The sequence below is a fragment of the Cupressus sempervirens genome, chromosome 1, assembly GCF_028749045.1.
Source record: "Cupressus sempervirens isolate cs-2001-9-10 chromosome 1, ASM2874904v1, whole genome shotgun sequence".
NCBI classification, from domain to species: Eukaryota; Viridiplantae; Streptophyta; class Pinopsida; order Cupressales; family Cupressaceae; genus Cupressus; species Cupressus sempervirens.
In genome coordinates, this window is record NC_143118.1 from 230,403,146 (window position 1) to 230,413,109 (window position 9,964).

At 27.7% G+C, this 9,964-nt stretch overlaps 1 protein-coding gene across 1 annotated transcript in view; it reads right to left on the reverse strand.

Annotated features, from left to right (window-relative positions):
• LOC149577011 (uncharacterized) overlaps positions 1 to 2,548 on the reverse strand; it is a 65,946-nt gene extending 63,398 nt beyond the window's left edge. Inside the window, exon 1 of the mRNA XM_089821562.1 lies at positions 2,415 to 2,548. The gene's annotated coding sequence lies outside the window, so the exon portion shown is untranslated. The remainder of the gene's footprint in view (positions 1 to 2,414) is intronic.
• Positions 2,549 to 9,964: the final 7,416 nt, after the last annotated feature.

Below are 9,964 nucleotides of genomic sequence, written 5' to 3' on the forward strand. Positions count from 1 at the left end.
TGTGTTTGCACCTTTAAACTTGTGATTTAGGCAATCTATGAATTCTCACCTCCTATACACATTACAAAGTTTAAAATGATTTAGTAGCATTAACATTCTAAGGTGTATCCTAGAACTCTTTGTTGTCATCAACTATCTTTCTAACTTGATGACAAGTGGTATCTTTATAAGGTTTGACAAAAGGGAGTATTATAGAGGTCATATGCAAACTCCTAATTATGCACACAATTTTTTATGCAAAATTAACAATCTGCAAGGCTGAGATCTAGTAAAACTAAGATCTATTAAAATTAGTTGGAAGAAGAAAAATTAGATCTATGAGTAAAATATTAATTGTAAAATACACTTGTATTCAAGAAATTGATCCAAAGAAACAAAACAAAAAGGTATATTCTAAAACATTTTTCATATATATATTTTTCTTAAAATAATAAATAATTTCAAACCAAGTTTATTTATATTTGAATAAAGACTTAAATAACTATCATTATTATCATGATAGTTGATCAATCCCAATTATAATCAAATATTTATATTATTATTCATCTTAAATTTCATATAAATAAATAATATAAAAATTAATTTTTTACTTCACTTTAGATTTTATTTTTTAATATATTTATATTAAGAAATTAACTTATATATTTATTATATCGATAAAAAAAAAACTTATATATTTATTACAAAACAAACTAAATTTGAATCCACCAAAAAAATCAAAATTGAATTCACTCTTAAATAAAAAATACATTTTATTTACTAATATAAAGATTGCAATCTTTATAAGAAAAGGGTCTTAACATTTAGTATAATCAAGTCAATACTTAGATAGTAACTATACAACAAACTTAATGGAGAATGGGTTCAATCATCAAGCAATCTTACAGAATATAAGTATTCTTATCATTTAGTAACTTTAACATTTTTTTTAATGCTAATTTGATCTATTGAAATTATGTTGGTTTTAATTCTTTTTATTCAACAATTTTTATGTTGAGTTTTGATTTTACATTTTTACAAATATAAAAAAGTGTTATTTATAGGTTTAAGTATGTTTGAAATGGAGAGATATTGAAATAGTTGACCACTTATTCACCCTTCAAAACATATATACAATGGGTATTAACTATTGGTGTTCTAAAAAATTGTTCAGTGAATCAATATACATGACATATAGATTAATAAATTTAACTCAAACACTATAAAAACGAACTCTAATAAAAAATTATAATTTAAGAACCTTAAAAAACTCTTTTATTTTTTGAAATATCATTTATCTTAATATAAAATATACATTTAATTCTATCCATGATATTCTAAACCATTACCCTATAAAACATTATAATCCTCATTATATGAAATTAAATATCATTTTAACTCCTCTTGTACTTTAATAGTCCCTCAAAAATGATAATAAGAAAATATTTTTTATTTTTTATTTTTTTTATTCAAGCATTCTCATAAACAACTTAAAATTTTGATTTAAAATATTTTCAAATAATTTCAAACAGCCACTGTTTTTTCTAAGAAATATCTCTCATAAGACTTGAATATAAATTATAACTTCAATTTTTTTTTAAATATTAATTTTCTACTAATTCTTCCTTAAAAAGAATGTGGTACCTTATTGCAGTGAAAATAATATAATTTTACACTATTTAACACTGGCTACGGGTGCATATAAATTACCCCGTAGCCAAAACCATTAAAAAGTGTACAACTCCTAACGAAGTGCACGTTTCGACAACCAAACACACACAAAGTACTAAGCCGTAAGAAATACACCGTAGAGAAAAAATCAAGACTCTTTCCTGAGACAGGTCGATGCCCAAGATATTTTCAGAAATGCACCATAATCTTAAATTCTCATATTGGAAAACCATACAGGTGATTTTAACTCTACTTAATACAATGTAGACATTTCGTTTCACAGTGTTTGAAGTCTGAGTTTTCAAAATTAAAGACTCATGTACAGCTGATTATAAAACACTCTAAATCAACGGAATACATTTTTCGATTTAATGCAGAGAATAATTTGAATTCATGTAATGCCAGAGCGTTGAAAGATTAGGTAATTTTGTATTTTAAGCAGAATTCATAACCTAGTAACGGGAAAAAGGATGAAGTGAAGTTAAAATTCTAGTTTCGAACCATGAGGTCATGTAACAATCCAATAGGTAATTTAGTAGTTTAACCATACATATTTACGGAAATTTGAAAAACGCCGAATTCAGAAAATTTTGTAAATTTAACCAGAGCTTCCGCTGCCGTTGCAGTTGAAGTGACTCATTGATTGTCCCAAAATTTGTAGCTATAGTTACCAAAATCAAATCACAATAAAGAAAATTCACATAATTCTCTCCGAGCACAACAAATCTTTAAAAGGAAGAAACAGGGCGAGACATTTTACTCACTTTAATACACGCTTGCAGGGGCAGTTGCAGACGCCGTCAAATTTCAATCTCTGAAAATGCAAAGAAGAAAATGATCTGAGGTTGCGTGTGACCAATTTAAGTTCAGCGTATTCTCTTTCCGTAAATTTTCCCCCAATTTCGTGGGGTTCCATTGAGAGTAGATATTTGTTGTTGGACACAGGGCTGAACCACCATTCAAAGCCGTCGATGTTCACGCCAATCGGACCTCAGGAAAAAAGACCGCTCACTTTTTGTTTGGTAATGAAAGAATGAGCCACATAGGACTTGTTCGCAAAACTTTGAAAATATTTTAACGTTGAATGGCTGGGGCCCTCGAATATTCCAAGGGTAGTTGTGGGAGACGTTATGGGGCTTCTGCGCAAGTTTCGGCCTCTTTCCGCGGAGCAATTATTATGTCAACTGAATTGTAGGACGGCGTGGATTTGTAGTAATTGGGTTGTGTGTTTGCGTGTTGGGATTGAATGTGGTTTTCAAATGAGATATTTTAGTTGTTTCAAGTTCTTGGAATTTAAATTATTTTGCATTTGTTTTAGAAAAAACAAATCCTATGTTAGTTCTTGCCAAGGCAGGAATACTCATGTGTTTATGTCAATGCAAATATGACATTAACATTAACATTAACCAATCAAATAAAAGAATTTAAAAGATTATATGAGATTTCAAATATTTATATCTTTTTCTAATTTTTTCTAATTTTATAAATCACATTTTTCATCTATTCTATTGGTCCATACTATTTTTGGTGGGGAAGAAAATTAATTTCTTTCAACAAAAAATACAAATATTTTCTTACGACTTCATCTTGCATTAATGAATGTATTAATTACAACTTTATCTTTTGTGACAAGTTGATAAAATTTTATTTTTTCAATCATTTTATCTTCCACCTCATCAATATTAATTATCACAATCTATTAAATATTTTTAGTTTCTTATTTTAAATATATTTATTATTAATTTTACATTAATGTTTATTTTTAACTATTTGATATAACTTGTTCCTAAAACTTATGTAGTGCATAAGTTCAAATTATACTACTACTACTACTATATAACTAATAAACATGTCTTTTTAATATAATTTTTTCAATATGTTATATCTTTGTATTTGAATTTATAATTTTTTTAATGAAAGTAGTTAAATTATTACTATTATTTTATTTTATAAAAATAAATTAAACAATATTTTTTTAATTATATTTTATAATAGTGTTTGTAATATGTATAATTGATAAGTGTTACAATTTATAAATTATATCATTTATTATTATTAATAGTTTTTATTTAAACAATTTATCATTTAGTTTAAATACATTTAAAACTTAAATATATATTTCAATATTAAATTAATAATTATATTTTATATCAAAAAAAATACTAAAGAAATAACCACAAAAAAGAAATAATTCAATTCTAAAAGATATATAAATTATTATTAAGTTTTTATAAACTATGTATTAAAATTAAGTAGTTATATTTTATTTCTTATTTATTACATCATATTTATTCATCAACATCAAATTTATATGTATTACATCTATTTTTTATTTACAAATGTACATATTAAATTATATAGATATTATTTCATACTTAAAAATTACTTAAGTTTATGAAAAATTTAGAAATACAAAACATTAAATAGTAAACCTTCTCTAATTGTGTAAACTTAAACAATTAGTTATACTTATAAAATATTTTTATATTTCAATACATTTCATTTTTTCTTATAGAAATGTGAATTTTAATATAAAAATTAAATTCTTAAAATATTTTTATATTTCAATACATTTTATTTTTTCTTATAGAAATGTGAGTTTTAATATAAAAATTAAATTCTTAGTTTCATTAATTAAAATATTATTTATTTATTTATTTTATTATAACCATGATTTTATTTTGACTATTTGTTTTATTAAGAAAAATAATTATATTTAATACTCTCTCTCTCACACAACTTATGTTGGTATCACTCTATCTTACTATTTTATCTCTCTTCCTCTTCCTCTTCTATATTATCTATCTTTTTTTTTCTTTGCATATATGTTTATGTTGTTATTGTTGTATACTACTATTTATCTTTATCTATATCTCTATCCTAGTTTTTGTCCAATGCTAATGATTAAAAATAGTGTGAGTTTCATTTGATAATCAAGATGAGAATAATACATAGTTGGGGGAGTTATTCCAACTACTTATGGTTCTCTAGTAGCATGCATGGTATGCTTAAACATATAATGTGATAATCCAAATGCTTCATCACTTTTTCAAGTTCTATAATTCAAATATTGGTATGGATATCTTTCCTCATTGCACATAAATTAAGTTGTCAATGTAGAAGGTGCAAATTTGTCTAAAGCATATGTATTGATCGTAGTATGATATTAAGTACTTAGTGCCATATTGGGGACTTTGGCCTCTTATTCCTGTGCTTAAATGCCCAAAGATACAATAATATAGCACAATAACTTAACAACAAAATATGAGCTATCCTATCAAATCACAAGCGCATTTCTAGGACGAGAATTTAACAACAAAATATGAGCAATCCTATCACATCACAAGTGCATTTCTTGGCAAAAATTAATGCATTCACAATGTTAATTTAAATTCTCACTCATCTACACCTCTACAACCATTATGCGTTTGGCAGGAACTATGACGCATTGCGTCTCTTGTATTATATTGTCTTTAAGTATATTTTTTATTTAATTAAATTATAGTAATACTATGTCATTATGTTATATTTAAGTGAAAAATAATAATTAGTTTTTATAATTAAAGTATAGGTTCATCTTAATTTTATATTTTTTTTAAAATTAGGATATTTTATTGTCATGTTTCTTACTTAAAATATAAGTAATTCTATGTTATTATATTGTGTTAGTGTAATTTTTTATATAATTAAATTATAGTAATATTATGTTATTATGTTATATTTAAGTGAAAAATTATTTAATTTTTATTATTAGAATATGGTTTCATCTAAATTTTATATGTTTATAAGAATTTAGGATATTTTATTGTCATATTTCTTACTTAAAATCTATATGAGTCATGTTTCTTACTTAAAATCTAAGTAATCATATGTTATTATATTTTGTTTACGTGTAAATTTTTATATAATTAAATTATAGTAATATTATGTTATTATGTTATATTTAAGTGAAAATTTATTTAATTTTTATTATTAGAATATGGTTTCATCTAAATTTTATATTTTTATAAGAATTTAGGATATTTTATTGTCATATTTCTTACTTAAAATCTATATGAGTCGTGTTTCTTACTTAAAATCTAAGTAATCCTATGTTATTATATTGTGTTTACGTGTAAATTTTTATATAATTAAACTATAGTAATATTATGTTATTATGTTATATTTAAGTGAAAAAATATTTAATTTTTATAAATAGAGTATGGGTTTATCTAAATTTTATATTTAAAAAAATAATCAGGATATTTAATTGTCATGTTTCTTATTTAAAATATATATGGTTAAAAATGACTCCACAATTGTAAGCTTTTTTTGAAGGTATCTAAAAGATCCCAAAAAGGGTTCGTTTGGTTCATAAAAGTAGACCGGAATCGACATTTGAAAAAATCGGATTTGAATTTTTTTTTGTTTGTGTCAAAATTTCAAAAATCTAATTTTACTTCAAAATTAGGTTATCAAACTTCCCACTAGCTACCTAGAATTGAAAATCAAAATTTGGTTACACATTTTTTAGGAATGTAAAATGTCACTAATTGAGAGGCAATTTCGGTCATGTCACCATTGGGTAGATTGATTTGAGCAAAGGGTCGTTGTTGTTTTGGAACTTGGATGTCAAATTAGAAAAAATGCAAACTAAAGCCCATGTATGGATGGATCTTTGTGTAGTAAATATGTTTCCAAGGCATTGTCATCTCAAATCTAGGATGGCAAATCATAGTGAAGACCAAGTTGTGTGCTCACAACTTGATGTGGATTTGAGACTATATGGATGTGGGTGTAGTAGAGATCAATCGAAGTGAAGTCAATTTTGACTTTTATGTTCCTTGTGCACACTATCATGGATCTATGCGCCAAATTTGAATCAACCCCTTTTAAATGAATGCCTTGATGATCAGAGTGAAAGGAGGGAGTATATGAAATGTCTTTCTAGCAGGTGGGTTTGAGCAATGCCCAATGTCAAATGCCTCCAAACCGAATGTGATATGGTGTAATTTCCATGTTTGTGGGATTTTACCTTCCATCTTATGTTCTAAAGGAAAAATGATCTTCCTATTCATCTTCCATGTCAACCAAACAAACCTACTAAAATTCCAAGAATCACTTTGAAGATTTACAAATTCTTGATTTGGCTAATTCAAAATTTGTAGAAATCTTGATTTCTATAATTCCATGAACCAAACCAACCCTAAATATGTACTAAATCATGTATAATGGTATGTCGTTGATGTGGCAACACATAATGGTGGTTTTATTGAATTTTAGGGTATGTTTGGTTGCTAGAATTAGAAAAGAAATGGCATTTGGAATTCTTAAAAAATTCTAATCTATTGTTTGGGGGTGCAAATTTCAGAATTGGAAAATTATTAAAAAATAGAATCAGTATCCCCATTTACCCCCCCAAAACACAGATTTGGTCTTCCATCTAAATAGGTGGAATTGCTATAATTCTCAAATTGCCCAAAATGAGCATTACATAATAATTGAAATGGAATTTTTTGAGGTCTGCCTGACCTATTTTGTTTTCCACTCATGTGCTTTGCATTAATTTTTTTTGCTCATGTTTCTTTATGTTAATATTTGGCACCACTACTTAACAAGTATGAATTTAGAGAAAAGATGGTTTACTTTCTTTATTATCTTCATCTAGTTTACATTATTTGAGCTATTGATTGAGGAGAAAAAATGGGCCACCATGTAACCTTCACTTCACATGTATTCCTTCTATCTTCTTCAACCCCAGAGCAAATATAATTGAAGCATTCTCTTCCTCAGAGTATTGGCACGTTTTCTTCTAACCTTTTTTAGGTTTCCCTAGCCTATTTTGTTTGTCACTCACTTGCTTTGAATTATTTTTTGTTGCTCACGTTGCGTTGTGTTGATTTTTGTAACCTCTTTTTAACAAGTATGTGTTTGGAGAATAGATGGTTTTCTTTCTTTATTATCTACATCTAGTTTATATTATTTGAGCTATTGATTTAGGAGAAAAGATGGACCACCATGTAACCTTCACTCCATCTACATTCCTTCTATCTTCTTCAACCTCAAAGCAAACATAATTGAAGCCCTCTCTTTCTCAGAGTATTAACACATTTTCTTCTGAGCATTTACCCACTTCTCAAGTGTCAATTTCATTGGATTTCTTAAGTTACTATAGATTGTCCAATATAAACCCTTTGACTCACTTTCACCACTTGATTCCTAAATCTTCTCCCTAGTTGTTTAAACCCCCTCCCCCATTGTTTACCTGTCTCTTCTCTTTCACTCATTATTTCAAACCCAACCCAATATGAATTGTCACATTTGATGTTATCATTTAGTTTAATTGGTCTTGTACCTTTCACATAACATGGTTCATCATTACCAAACTTAACACTACTTCCATTATAATGTTCTAGCCTCTCAAACTTACTTGTATCACCAATCATATGATGTGAGAAACCATTATGAATAATCCATCTATCATTCTTACTCATGTGTGAAATCAATTCATTTTTCTCATTTTCATCAAAATCATCTTTCATTATGACGTAAACAACTTCTTCATCATGATCAATGAATGATTGTCAGAGCCATCTCCTTCAGCAATGTAACAAGATTTCTTACCTTCATCCTTGTAGTATTTGTAGTATATATTACCTTTGATGTCTCTAATATCTCTCGTTCCTTTGTACTTGAAGTATTTCTTTTCATCCTTATTGTCTCTATGAAAACATCTAGTTGTAATATGACCAACTTTGTTACATGTAAAATAGATAATAGGAAGTTTACCTTTGTATTTTCCTTTTCCTCTAGGAAGTCTTCTGGCCAACAATGCTTCAAGATCATCAAGGTCGTCATCAGATCCATGTCACTTTCTACATACTTGCTTTTCTTATTTTCCTTAGATCCATCAAGGGTTAGTTTTGCCTTAAATGCAGATTCAACACTAGCAGGGGAATAATTATCAAAATTTGACACCTCAAATGCAACAAGTCTACCAATTAGACTATCCAAGGTCAAATCATTACCAAGTGTACATCTTAGTTCTTTAATTGTAGATAATCTAATTGTATATATAGGAAGTAAGGTCATCAATACCTTACTTATCACAATCTCATCAAATATGTCTCCTCTAGCTCCTCTGTTGGCATTCACTACTTCTTTGATTCAACCACAATACTATGCAACAGTCTCATCTTCTTTCGTTCTCATGTCATCAAACTTTCCTCTCAAGCTTTTTGCCTTTTTCCTCGATACGTTTTTGTCTCCTCCATGTATTTTTTCCAACTTGTCCCACATTTTCTTTGTAGTATTGCATTCCTTCACATCATTGAATTCTGCATAACTTAGGGCTAGTTCAATCATCATTTGATTGTTCCCCTACTTCTCTTTCATTTGTTCAACTATCATAGGTCTAATCACCTCAATGTATTCCTTATACAAGTAGTATTATGTGGAGTCTCCAATACCAGATAAGTACAATCTCATCAGTCTTTTCCATGTTCAAAAGTTCTCCTTGTCCATCTTAGGAATCTCTCTCTTGTACATCTTGATCTTTGACTTAAGTCCCTTCAAAATTTTCTTGCAAGCGCCAAAGCTCTGATACCAATTGTTATAAGGATTTAAAATAATTAAGAGGGGGGTGAATCATTTATCCTTGGGTCTAGATGTACCAATTCTACTTTTACTAACTTCAAATAACTCAACAATCTCATAAAACAACTCTATCTGTATAGCATGTCATCAATAATTTAACTTTTCATGTAATTTCTTAACTCTCTATTTCCTATATATGTCGACTAAAATAAACTACTATAAAAATATAGCATGCATAAATAAAACATCCACACATGTGACTGTTTTATTTATGCATGGACTTTCTTGGATCAAGGAAGCTAAATCCTTTCAACATACTTTGGATATTTATTTGGTGGCATCGGACCAAAAAGTTAATGAGCACAAATCTTCTATTTATTTTTTAACACTCCTAAATCTATTCAGCAAAGGATTGCTAATATCCTCTAGTTTTAGATTGGGTCACTTTCTTTCACATATCTCAGTATCCCTATTATTGTTTCTAAGTAGCCACAACTCTTCTGGTAGAATTTGATTAACAAGCTTTAGGAAAAGGTAAATCATTAGACTCATAGATGGCTCTCTACTATTGCTTGGGCTACCCTTCTTCAATCTGTTATTCAAGCTCTTCCTATTTATGGAAGCATAGTTCAGGCTACTCATGTTTACTTTCTCAAGGAGTTTGATGCTCTTTCTCAACAATTCCTTTGGATTGGTAATTTGTGTAGCTCTAAATGGAGTTTGATTAGTTGGGAGACTA